Source organism: Amborella trichopoda, chromosome 11 (assembly GCF_054954075.1).
Source record: "Amborella trichopoda isolate Santa Cruz 75 chromosome 11, AtrichopodaSantaCruz75HAP2 v2.0, whole genome shotgun sequence".
Lineage (NCBI taxonomy): Eukaryota > Viridiplantae > Streptophyta > Magnoliopsida > Amborellales > Amborellaceae > Amborella > Amborella trichopoda.
This window is the reverse complement of record NC_142346.1, coordinates 46,509,270-46,519,101: the sequence shown is the minus strand read 5'-3', so window position 1 is coordinate 46,519,101 and position 9,832 is coordinate 46,509,270. Positions and strand designations below refer to the sequence as shown.

The following is a 9,832-nucleotide window of genomic DNA, read 5'->3' as shown; positions in this document are numbered from 1 at the left end:
GATTTCTAGACGCTTTTAATATTTGTTATTTATAGTTTTAAGAGATTTTATAATCCACTATTTACTCCCTCGAGTAAAAACCGATCTAGGAGTAATGTTAGGACCTTAAAATTTGAGGATCTAACCTCTTCTAGACTAATCTCAATAAAAAGATTTCAAAATTGCCTTTTTCAAAAAAATAATTCCTCAAGATTGAACAAAGATGTTCAATTTGGAAGGTGAAATTCATAATTTTTCTCTAAAAAATAATCTATTGATTCTTGGGCGGTTTCCAAAATAAAAAATTACAAATAGCTACATGTACCTATGTTTGTTCAAAGTTGGTATCTTAACAAATGATATGCACAAAAGATAAAGGTACTTTTGTCATTCTTTGAAAAGATAAGGATGTCAAAGATTTTAACCAGCCATGGGTAGATTAGGGACAAAGGACAAGGCACTTGGGAGCGGGCTCGATTGCATTTCTATGATATGCGGTCCAAAGGTATAAAACATCCATTTTAAAGATAAATACAAATAAATGGTCTATTTAAAAACAATTGTAACTAACCATCAAAATGTTTTTTTAATATAATTATTATTTTTAACTTTTAATTTTTTTTTTCATATTTATAATCTTCATGTTAAATATTATATATTATCTAAAAATTAAAAAAAAATTATATTTAAAAAATATATTTATTATCTTAAAATTAAAATTAAATTATATTTAAAAAATATATTTATTTCCAAACCCACATTTCTATGATTGACTTCATGTTAACTGCATACCTTAGGATAAGGTAACAGTGACGTGGACAAATAAAACAAACAACCCACAACTCACGTTATTCACGCCATTCATTTGGGTATAATTTAAATAAAGCTCATATCCATTAGCGATGTTCTTGGTTCAACCGCCCGTCACAATGGAACTAGGCAGTGGCCGATTTTAGTTTTGGCCGGTTTTTGGTGATCTGGTCAGATATTTTAAAAATAAATTTTAAAAAATATATAAAATTTCAAAATATAAAGGATTTGTTTGTAATGTATTTTTTAATGTTGTTTAACATTTTAACAAAGATTGAAAAGTGTTTTGGCCATGAATACTTATTTTTACATTTTTTTCATTTTCTTTAAAAAAATTTCATAAATACCTTTGGGCACATATTGATTTTTTTAAAATCCAATTTTGTCGCTAATTTTCAACTTCATTTGGATTTGTTTTTTTTAATCATGCTCTAAATATATTTTTCATTTATTTTAGAGTTGTTTTGTATTTTTTAACACTTTTTTAACCGGCCTGTACTTGCCCAGTTAGGCCGGTTGAACCAGCTGGTTTACCGGTTACTTGGAACCCGCCCTTGGCTATTTTCGAGGTGAGTTTGATTTTTCGAACAATGATCTAGTGCTCAATAGTCCAAACAGACCAACAAAAAATAAAATAAAAAGGAAGAAGAGCATTTAAGTGCTCTTTCCCTCGACACTTAAAAACAAAAATAAAATAAAATGGAAGAAGGTTTAAGTGCTTTTCCCCTTACTAAAAAAGGGTCCTTCCCTTTCTAAAAAAGAAAATTGTTGTGTGCGTTGGAGTGGTATTCCTACATCTATTAGTATAAAACATCCATCTTAAAGATGGGTGTGTTCCTCCAAACAAAGTTAAAACTAATTATTTAGATATTTTTTCATAAAATTATCATTTTTAGTTTTTAAAAATTATTTATTTTTCATATTCATGATCTTCATATCATAAATTATATATTCTTTAAAAATTAGGTTTAAAATCCATCTTAAAAATTAATTTTTAATATCATACTCATTCTTATATACAAGTCCTAGGAGTCATAGAAGCTGTGTACAAATAGTACATAGACTAAAAGCAAATTATAATGTGGTGAAAACGTTTATGATTTTTTATATCTTGGAAATTTGATCAGAATACTCACGAGAGATGCACTATTAGTATTTTACTTCTTTTTTTTTATACTATTCCAGCTCATGATCATGAGCCTTTTTATGCGTAGTTTGAAATTAACTCAAACAATATGGGTCCTTCATCTTATATGGGTATTCTTTATAAGTTTCTCTTTTATATTTGAGAAATGTAAATTTCCTTTTTATCTTGAGTAGGATAGAGAAAATATAATAACATTTTCAAGGGGTATTTTGGTTATTTTATTTTTCTGAGTAGGATAGAGCCAATATAGTAAAACTTTCAAGGGTATTTTTGTTATTTTATTTTATTGGTAATATTTTTTATATTTTTTTACTTGTAGAGAGTTTAAGAGAAGAGTGAACACCCAAAATTTGATGTCAAAATATTTTATAAAAATAAAATAAAATAATGTAGAGGCAATGCATTGTGATTGGGGTCATCTCAGTTGTTCATTAAGAATGGAGGATTGAATAGAGAGAAATACACGAGTTTTATACAATAGGAGAAGTATATAGAGCTCACAATTTAAGTATTTAACAATATAATTCTTTGAAGGATTAGATAGAGGGAAGTATATAAGTTTTATATAATAGGAGAAGTATAATTCTTTGACACCATGTTCATAGGAATTTTTGTAAAATCTAAAGTAAAAAAAAAAAAAAAAAAAAGGTTGTAAAAAAAAAAAAAAAAAGCAGACAAATATGATTTACAAAAAAAAATAATTGGACCGTTTCTTAAAAAAAGGTTGTAAAATAAATAAATAAATAAATAAGACAAATATGATTTAAATAATAATTGGACCGTTTCTTAAAAATATAACCGTTGCCGGAACTTGAACCCGAATCTCTTGACTGAGAATCGAGTATATAAACCATGCTATACTACAACGGATTATTGTTAATTGAAACAAATTTTAATCTTTATTAATGTGCGGTTGTGGCCTTCGCTATGAATATACATCACCGTTGCCGGGATAGGTTCATGGATAACCGTTGATTTTTTTCAAATTCATGATAGCTGCAAGTGAAAATTGCATAATGACCAAGATGGGGTTATGCTTAAACTAACGCTTGATCCTTGATTAAAAAGATAAATCGAGCGCATCAAAATATCCTATAATATATAGCCATTGGGCTGAGATTTAGATAAAAATACCCAGCCGGACAACCAAAACTGACCGGTCAAAATTGCAACTTTTCAAAAAAATAATGTCTGTTTTCATCTATAGACTAGCCTCTATAAAAAGATTTCAAAATTGCCAAGCTGAAAAAAATAATGTCTCAAGATTGAACAGAGACCGTTTAATTTAGAAGGTAAATTCAAGTTTTATTTCTTTTAAAACTAATCATATATTGATTCTTGGGTGGTTCTCAAAATTTAAAATTAAAAAGATCTTCCAAAGGAGGTCATCTCACAGAGGCAGTAGGTGTATAACATATGCTCCCACAAATAGCATACTATGCATGCTCTTTTGTTTATTCAAGAATGCCTAGTGTCTTAACAAATGATATTCATAAATGTTATGGGTACGTTTGCCATTCTTTAAAAGAGGAGGACTTCTAAGATTTTAACCATCAATTTCTGATTTTGGGGATAGATCAGTAGAGACAAAGGGCAAGCACTTGGGATAAAGATATTAGTCACTTGCACAAATCAAATAAACAGCCCATAACTCAACATTATTCTCCACTTTCACATGGGATATATTTTAAACAAAGTTATATGGATCTAGTTAGGGGTGCGGTTTGTATAGAGCCAAGGCTCTAAACGATCAAGTTAAAGCCTACCTTTAAATAGTGTTGAGAGATATGATTTCAGTACTGGAAAGTTTTGTGATAGTCTTAAATTATATTTTCATCTTTAGTTATAAAATTTAAAGCTTAAAAAATAGTGTAGATCGAGTAGATCTATGAAAACTTGAAAATATTGAAAATTCACCGTCCAAAAATGCTTTACAAGATGCACTATGTATAAAATTTGAAATCTATTTTTTTCTCATGTCCATGCATCTTAATGTGGAGATGATCAATTCGATGATATTTGGGCATCAAAACAACCTCTTCTAGTGAAAGTTTTGAGGTAGGCGCCAATTTGATTGTTTAGAGCTTAGGCTCTATATAAACTTTTCCCTCTAGCTAATGACATACTCAAACAAAAAAAGAAAAAAAAGAAGAAGAAAAGAGGATGTGGTAAAAAATGCTCTTTGCTTTTCTTAAGTGCTGCTTCCTTTTCTTAAAAAGATAATTGTTGTATATATAGGAGGTGCACTCCTATATCTATTAGAATAAAACATTTATCTTAAAGATGGATGCAAATGAGTGTCCCTCCAAACAAAGTTAAAATTATTTGTTTAAATATTTTCTTCATAAAATTATTATTTTCAGTTTTTAAAAATTTATTTTTTATATATATTCATGATCTCCATGTTAGAAATTATATATTTTAAAAAAATTAGGTTTAAAATCTATCTCAAAAATGGATTTTTAAGAGCACACTCATTTGTACATATGAGTCCTAAGACTCATAAAAATACCCAAAATAGATGTACTATTAGTATTTTACATTTATGGGTAGTTGGAAATTAACTTAAACAATATGGACACAATAGTAATAGTTCATCTCATATGCGTATTTTGATCATTTTCTCCCTTTATCTTTAGGGAAATACAAATTTTCAATTTATTTTGAGTAGGATAGAGCAAATATAGTGGCATTCCTATGTAAAGGCATAGAGAGAAACTTTTAGTAAGGTTCATTGTAAATGGTTCGAATCAAGCTAATCACGTTAAAGCCTATGCTATGGTGGCATCTTGTTTTTCCATCGATTGAATTTAATTGAGATGAATGGTCAAGATCATAGAATAACGGCAAACCACCTAAATTTGAATGAGCTACGTCCATCACTAAAATGATTTGATAATAATCCCAGATGCCCCTTTTTATTTTTTTTTCTTTTTAGGATACCCCTACCTATTTTTTAATAGTTATTTCTTGAAGGTGTTAACAGGTAGTGCAACGGGAATGAAAATGACAACGTGTTGACTAGGGTGTGGTGGTGCTACAAGCACAACCACAGCCCCTTCTATTAGCATGACACCTCTCTTCAACCGGCACAAGTAACCTTTGTAAATATTTTCAAATTGGTAATTTACACTATCTATTACGTTTGAGCAATGTGGATATGACATTGTCTCAACATATATAGAATTTTTTTGACATTTTTGACATTATCTTAAAAAGGTAGGTCAAATCTACATTACCCAACTAAAATGTATTAGGTAGAACACCACATGCATCGTTATATAAATCACACATCTTGTACATATGGGAAATATTTCTATACTTCATCCACTGTATAGAAGATATATCCCCTCACCATCTAGCCATCCAATTTAGATCAAGTGAGCCACTGGCCATTTAATCTAAATCTGATGCCTTTTAATTGGTAGTATGTTTCTACAAATTATATAAATATAAAATATGGTATGTGATATCATCTCTATGGGGTGCATCTAAAAATAATATTAAAAAATATTTTTGACAAATATAATAACCAAAATACCTCTAAAGTGTTCAAGGGTATTTCGATCATTTTATTTTAGTAGAAATTTTTTTTGTATAATATTGTAGAGAAGTGACATTGTGATTGGACCATCTCAGCTTTCCATTCAGAATAAACAGTTGGATAGGGAGAATTATATAAGTTTTATACAATAGGAGAAATATGAAAAGCCTACCCTTTACATAATATGAAAATTCATCGGAATACAAACTATAATTAAAGTATTTAGCATGTTAACAATATAATTTTTTTGTCACCATGTTTATCCCTTTATCTTGTGTGAAAAATGTGTTAAATTTTTGTAAAAAAAAAAAGAATTGAAAAAAAATTTGCATTTTAGCAATATATTTCTTTGACACAATGTTTATCCCTTTCTCTTGTGTGAAAACTACCATAAACTTGTGTGAAAAAAAAAACGAATTGAAAAAAACTTGCATTTTAACAATATAATTCTTTGACACCATGTTTATCCCTTTCTTTTGTGTAAAAACTACCATAAATTTTTGTGAAAAAAAAAAGAATTGAAATTTTTTTTTGGAAAGCTTACCCTTTACATAATATGAAAATTCATCGGAGTATACACAATAATTAAACTATTTAACACCGTTTCTTAAAAAATTCATAAAGTATTTGGCACCGTTTCTTGAAAAATATATCGGAGGATACACAACAATTAAAGTACTTAAAGTATTTAGCATCGTTTCTTGAATTATTCATCGGAGTATACACAATAATTAAAGTATGTAGCACCGTGTATTTAGCAATAATACAATAATTAAAGTATTTAGTATACACAATAATTAAAGTATTTACTGGCATTTAGTATACACAATAATTAAAGTATTTACTGGCATTTAGTATACACAATAATTAAAGTATTTAGCACCTTGTATTTAGCAATAATAGTAATTAAACTATTTAGCACAAAGTGAGGTGCATCTAAAAAACTCATTGAAAAATGTTGTTTCGTCACTAGAAAAATCTCCAATTAATCATTTGACCTCGATATGTATGAATATGAAAGAAAAAATAAAATTCAATTTCTAAAAAATAGTGCATATTCTAACATATTATCTAAAAATAGATTTATAAATAAAAAATTTTTCGATTAATCATTTGACCTAAGTTCATCTTCTAAAACATCATCCAGACTATCCATTTGGATCAATTTTGGCCATGATAAAAAGTTATCATTTTTGGCCATGATTAAAAAAGCCTGGGTGTCAAAACCTCTTACGGTGATGAGTGTAGGGAGCTCCGGTTGAAATCAAACCACAACCCCTCAAAAGATTTCCGTTGCCGGGACTTGAACCCGGGTCTCTCGGGTGAGAGCCGAGTATCCTAACCAACTAGACTACAACGGATTTATGCTCAACTAAGCAATATATCCCTACCTATTTGAAGTGGGCTCTAACTTCAGGGGATAAAGCGGCTTTTCCAAACTCTTCGAGTCAATATTCTTTTTCTTTTTTGATCTTTTTCAACGACAATAATGGTGGATTTGAAAAATATAGCCTTGGATTTCATGGTCTAAAATTGAAAATTTTATTGTTATTTATAAATTAAAGTTTGATATTGCTTTCGTATTTATTTATTTTTAGATAGTTAATATCAATCTTTTGTCACATCTATTTCACTAAGCCAATCTCAATTAGTTTGGATAAAGCTCGAATAATGATGATGATGATCATCTATTCTTTGGGTTTTAGATTGCCTTAGTTTGGATTTTGGAGTTCCTTTAGCAAGATTTCCCTTATTTTGGATCGTGAAGACCCGAAGTTTTATGTTTGTGTCTCAAGAAATTATTATTTTTAAATACAAGATGTTCAAGGTCCCAAATTGGTTCTATTCGAAACTTGAAAGTTCGAAGTTACCGAAGTCATTTTTTTTTTTTTTTTACGTTTTTTCTTTTTGACATGGATACATTCAAGACCTCAAATTGTAAAAAAAAAAAACTTCGGTAACTTTGGACCTTAAAAGTTCGAAGTTTTAAATTCGAATTTTCCATGTACAAAGTAGGCTCGCGTTGAAAAAAAAAATAACTCTAGAACTTCTTGTTTTTGGGTAAGTATAACTCTCGACTTTTTAGGTCTCAAGTTCTTGAGAATGTTATAAAAAAACATATCTAACCTATACTGTCCAACTGGAGTAGATAGTTAAAAAAATTGTAACCTTATTTTCCACCTTATATAAATCGTACCTTTTTTTAAAAAAAAAAAGTTGGAAATTTGAGGAGCGGTAAAATTGATAAGGTATAGTGGTTTTTTACCTCATATTTTTCCCCATATTTATATGGATATGCACAGTCATATCATCATGACCTCCTGGGCATTTGATTATCATGGCTACCTGAATAATATTATGTGGGCCCTTATGAATTAGATTTTCCATACCATATTACAATGCATCATCAGAATATCATACCATACTTACAATGCATCATCATAGGATCCTCTCACGCTTTTGCAATTTTAAGTGAGAACGATGCATGGATATAAAATCCTGTCATGCTTTTTGGAAAGGCTCAGACGTGGCTTGAATTTAGAATACATTAGTTAGAAATATAAACCAATATCATTAGCGACTCTTAGGGACTGATTTTAGAGGTTAATGAGGTAGTTTTAAGCTAAAAAAAATAAATTAGTAATATATTTATTTATGATAATGTATTATAAAATAAAGAATTATACTAATAGCATATGAATTAAACATGGGAGGAGACTTAACTTTTTCCAAAAAATGATGACTGATAAATATATCAAGAATGAAACTAGATATGGATACACAAAAATAGATATCAACTAGATATGTATAGAAAAAATTTCTCCTCCAAATCTCTCTCTCAATAATAATAATTAGATATATATACAGAAAAATTTTCCTCCAAACCAATTAGATATATATACAGAAAAATTTTCCTCCAAACATCTTTCTTTCGATAATATGAATGGATAGTAGCTTTCACTTCCAAACATGTATCACCTCTTTCTTTCAATAATAATATAAAGAAAATTTATCCTCCAAATCTCTCTCTCAATAATAATAATTAATAATAATTAGATATATAACCAGAAATTTTTTTTTCCAAACCTCTTTCTTTCGATAATAATAATATGAATGCATGGGTACCTTTCACTTCCAAATCTGTATCACCTCTTTTTTTCAATAATAATAATACGAATAAATGGGTAGCTTTCATGTATCACCTCTTTCTTTCAATAATAATAATATGAATGGATGGGTAGCTTTCACTTCCAAACCTGTATCTTTATATTTGTATTTCTCTTCTAAACCTCCTTCTTTCAATAATAATAATAATATGAATATGAATGGATGGGTAGCTCTCACTTCCAAGCCTGTATCTTTATATTTGTATTTCTCTTCTAAACCTCTCTCTTTCGATCATAATAATATGAATGGATGGATGGTATTTGTCACCTTCAAACCTTTCACTTTCTATCTGAAAAATAATAATATGGATGGATGGATGGGTAGCTTTCATCTTCCCTTTCTATCTAAATAATGAATGAGGTAGCTTCAGTCCTAATGTTACAAGTTAGTCTCTCAACCTCTGATTTTTTATTTTTTTTATTTTATAATATCTGGTAATTTTATTAATCAAAACTGAGGTCAAGTTAGCTTTTTTTATAATATCTGATAATTTTATATATCAAAACTGAGGTCAAGTTAGTCTCTGATCGTCTGAATTTTTTTTTACAATATCTGATAGTTTTATTAATCAAAACTGACTTTACAAAAAAGAGTTTACATTATCAATAACAACCAAAACATTGAGCACTGCCTTTTTCCTAGCGAGAGAGAATCAACGAACTCATTCTCTTCCCTGAAAATTTGTTGAAAAGACATTCCCATAAAATATCTTGAAAAGATACTCCCATAATAGAAGCATGATCTATGTTGTGCATGAAAGAAAGACATATGTGATCTTTTATTGGGAAATAAATTTTTTTTTTTCTTCAACCTTTTCTTTTTGGCAAAAGTTCACTTACATGTGGTCTCTATTATAATAAAATAAATTTCAAATTAAAATCAACATAACAATAAAACCAAGATCTTAACAACTTGAAATCATTGAAACAACGATGCGCTATACTTGAGAATAAAAGGTAAGATTGCAAGAAACAAAAGGAAAAGTGCCGGAGATTATCTCTACCGAGCTTATTACACCCCACACCGAGTTACCACCATCCGATGGCACGGAATCAACGGTCTAGCTTCAATCTTGAACCGAGAAAGTAAATTTCGTCTAAGCCACACCAATAGAACGTGAACCCCTTTGATCACAAACTCAAACCCTAGGTGAATTTTCTTAGCAACATATTTTGAGAGAGATG

The 9,832-nt window shown here is 29.1% G+C and overlaps 1 non-coding gene across 1 annotated transcript; it reads right to left on the bottom strand.

Annotated features, from left to right (window-relative positions):
- Positions 1-6,768: 6,768 nt before the first annotated feature.
- Positions 6,769-6,841, bottom strand: TRNAE-CUC (transfer RNA glutamic acid (anticodon CUC)). Its single transcript has one exon. It is a non-coding gene; the product is annotated as a tRNA-Glu (tRNA).
- Positions 6,842-9,832: the final 2,991 nt, after the last annotated feature.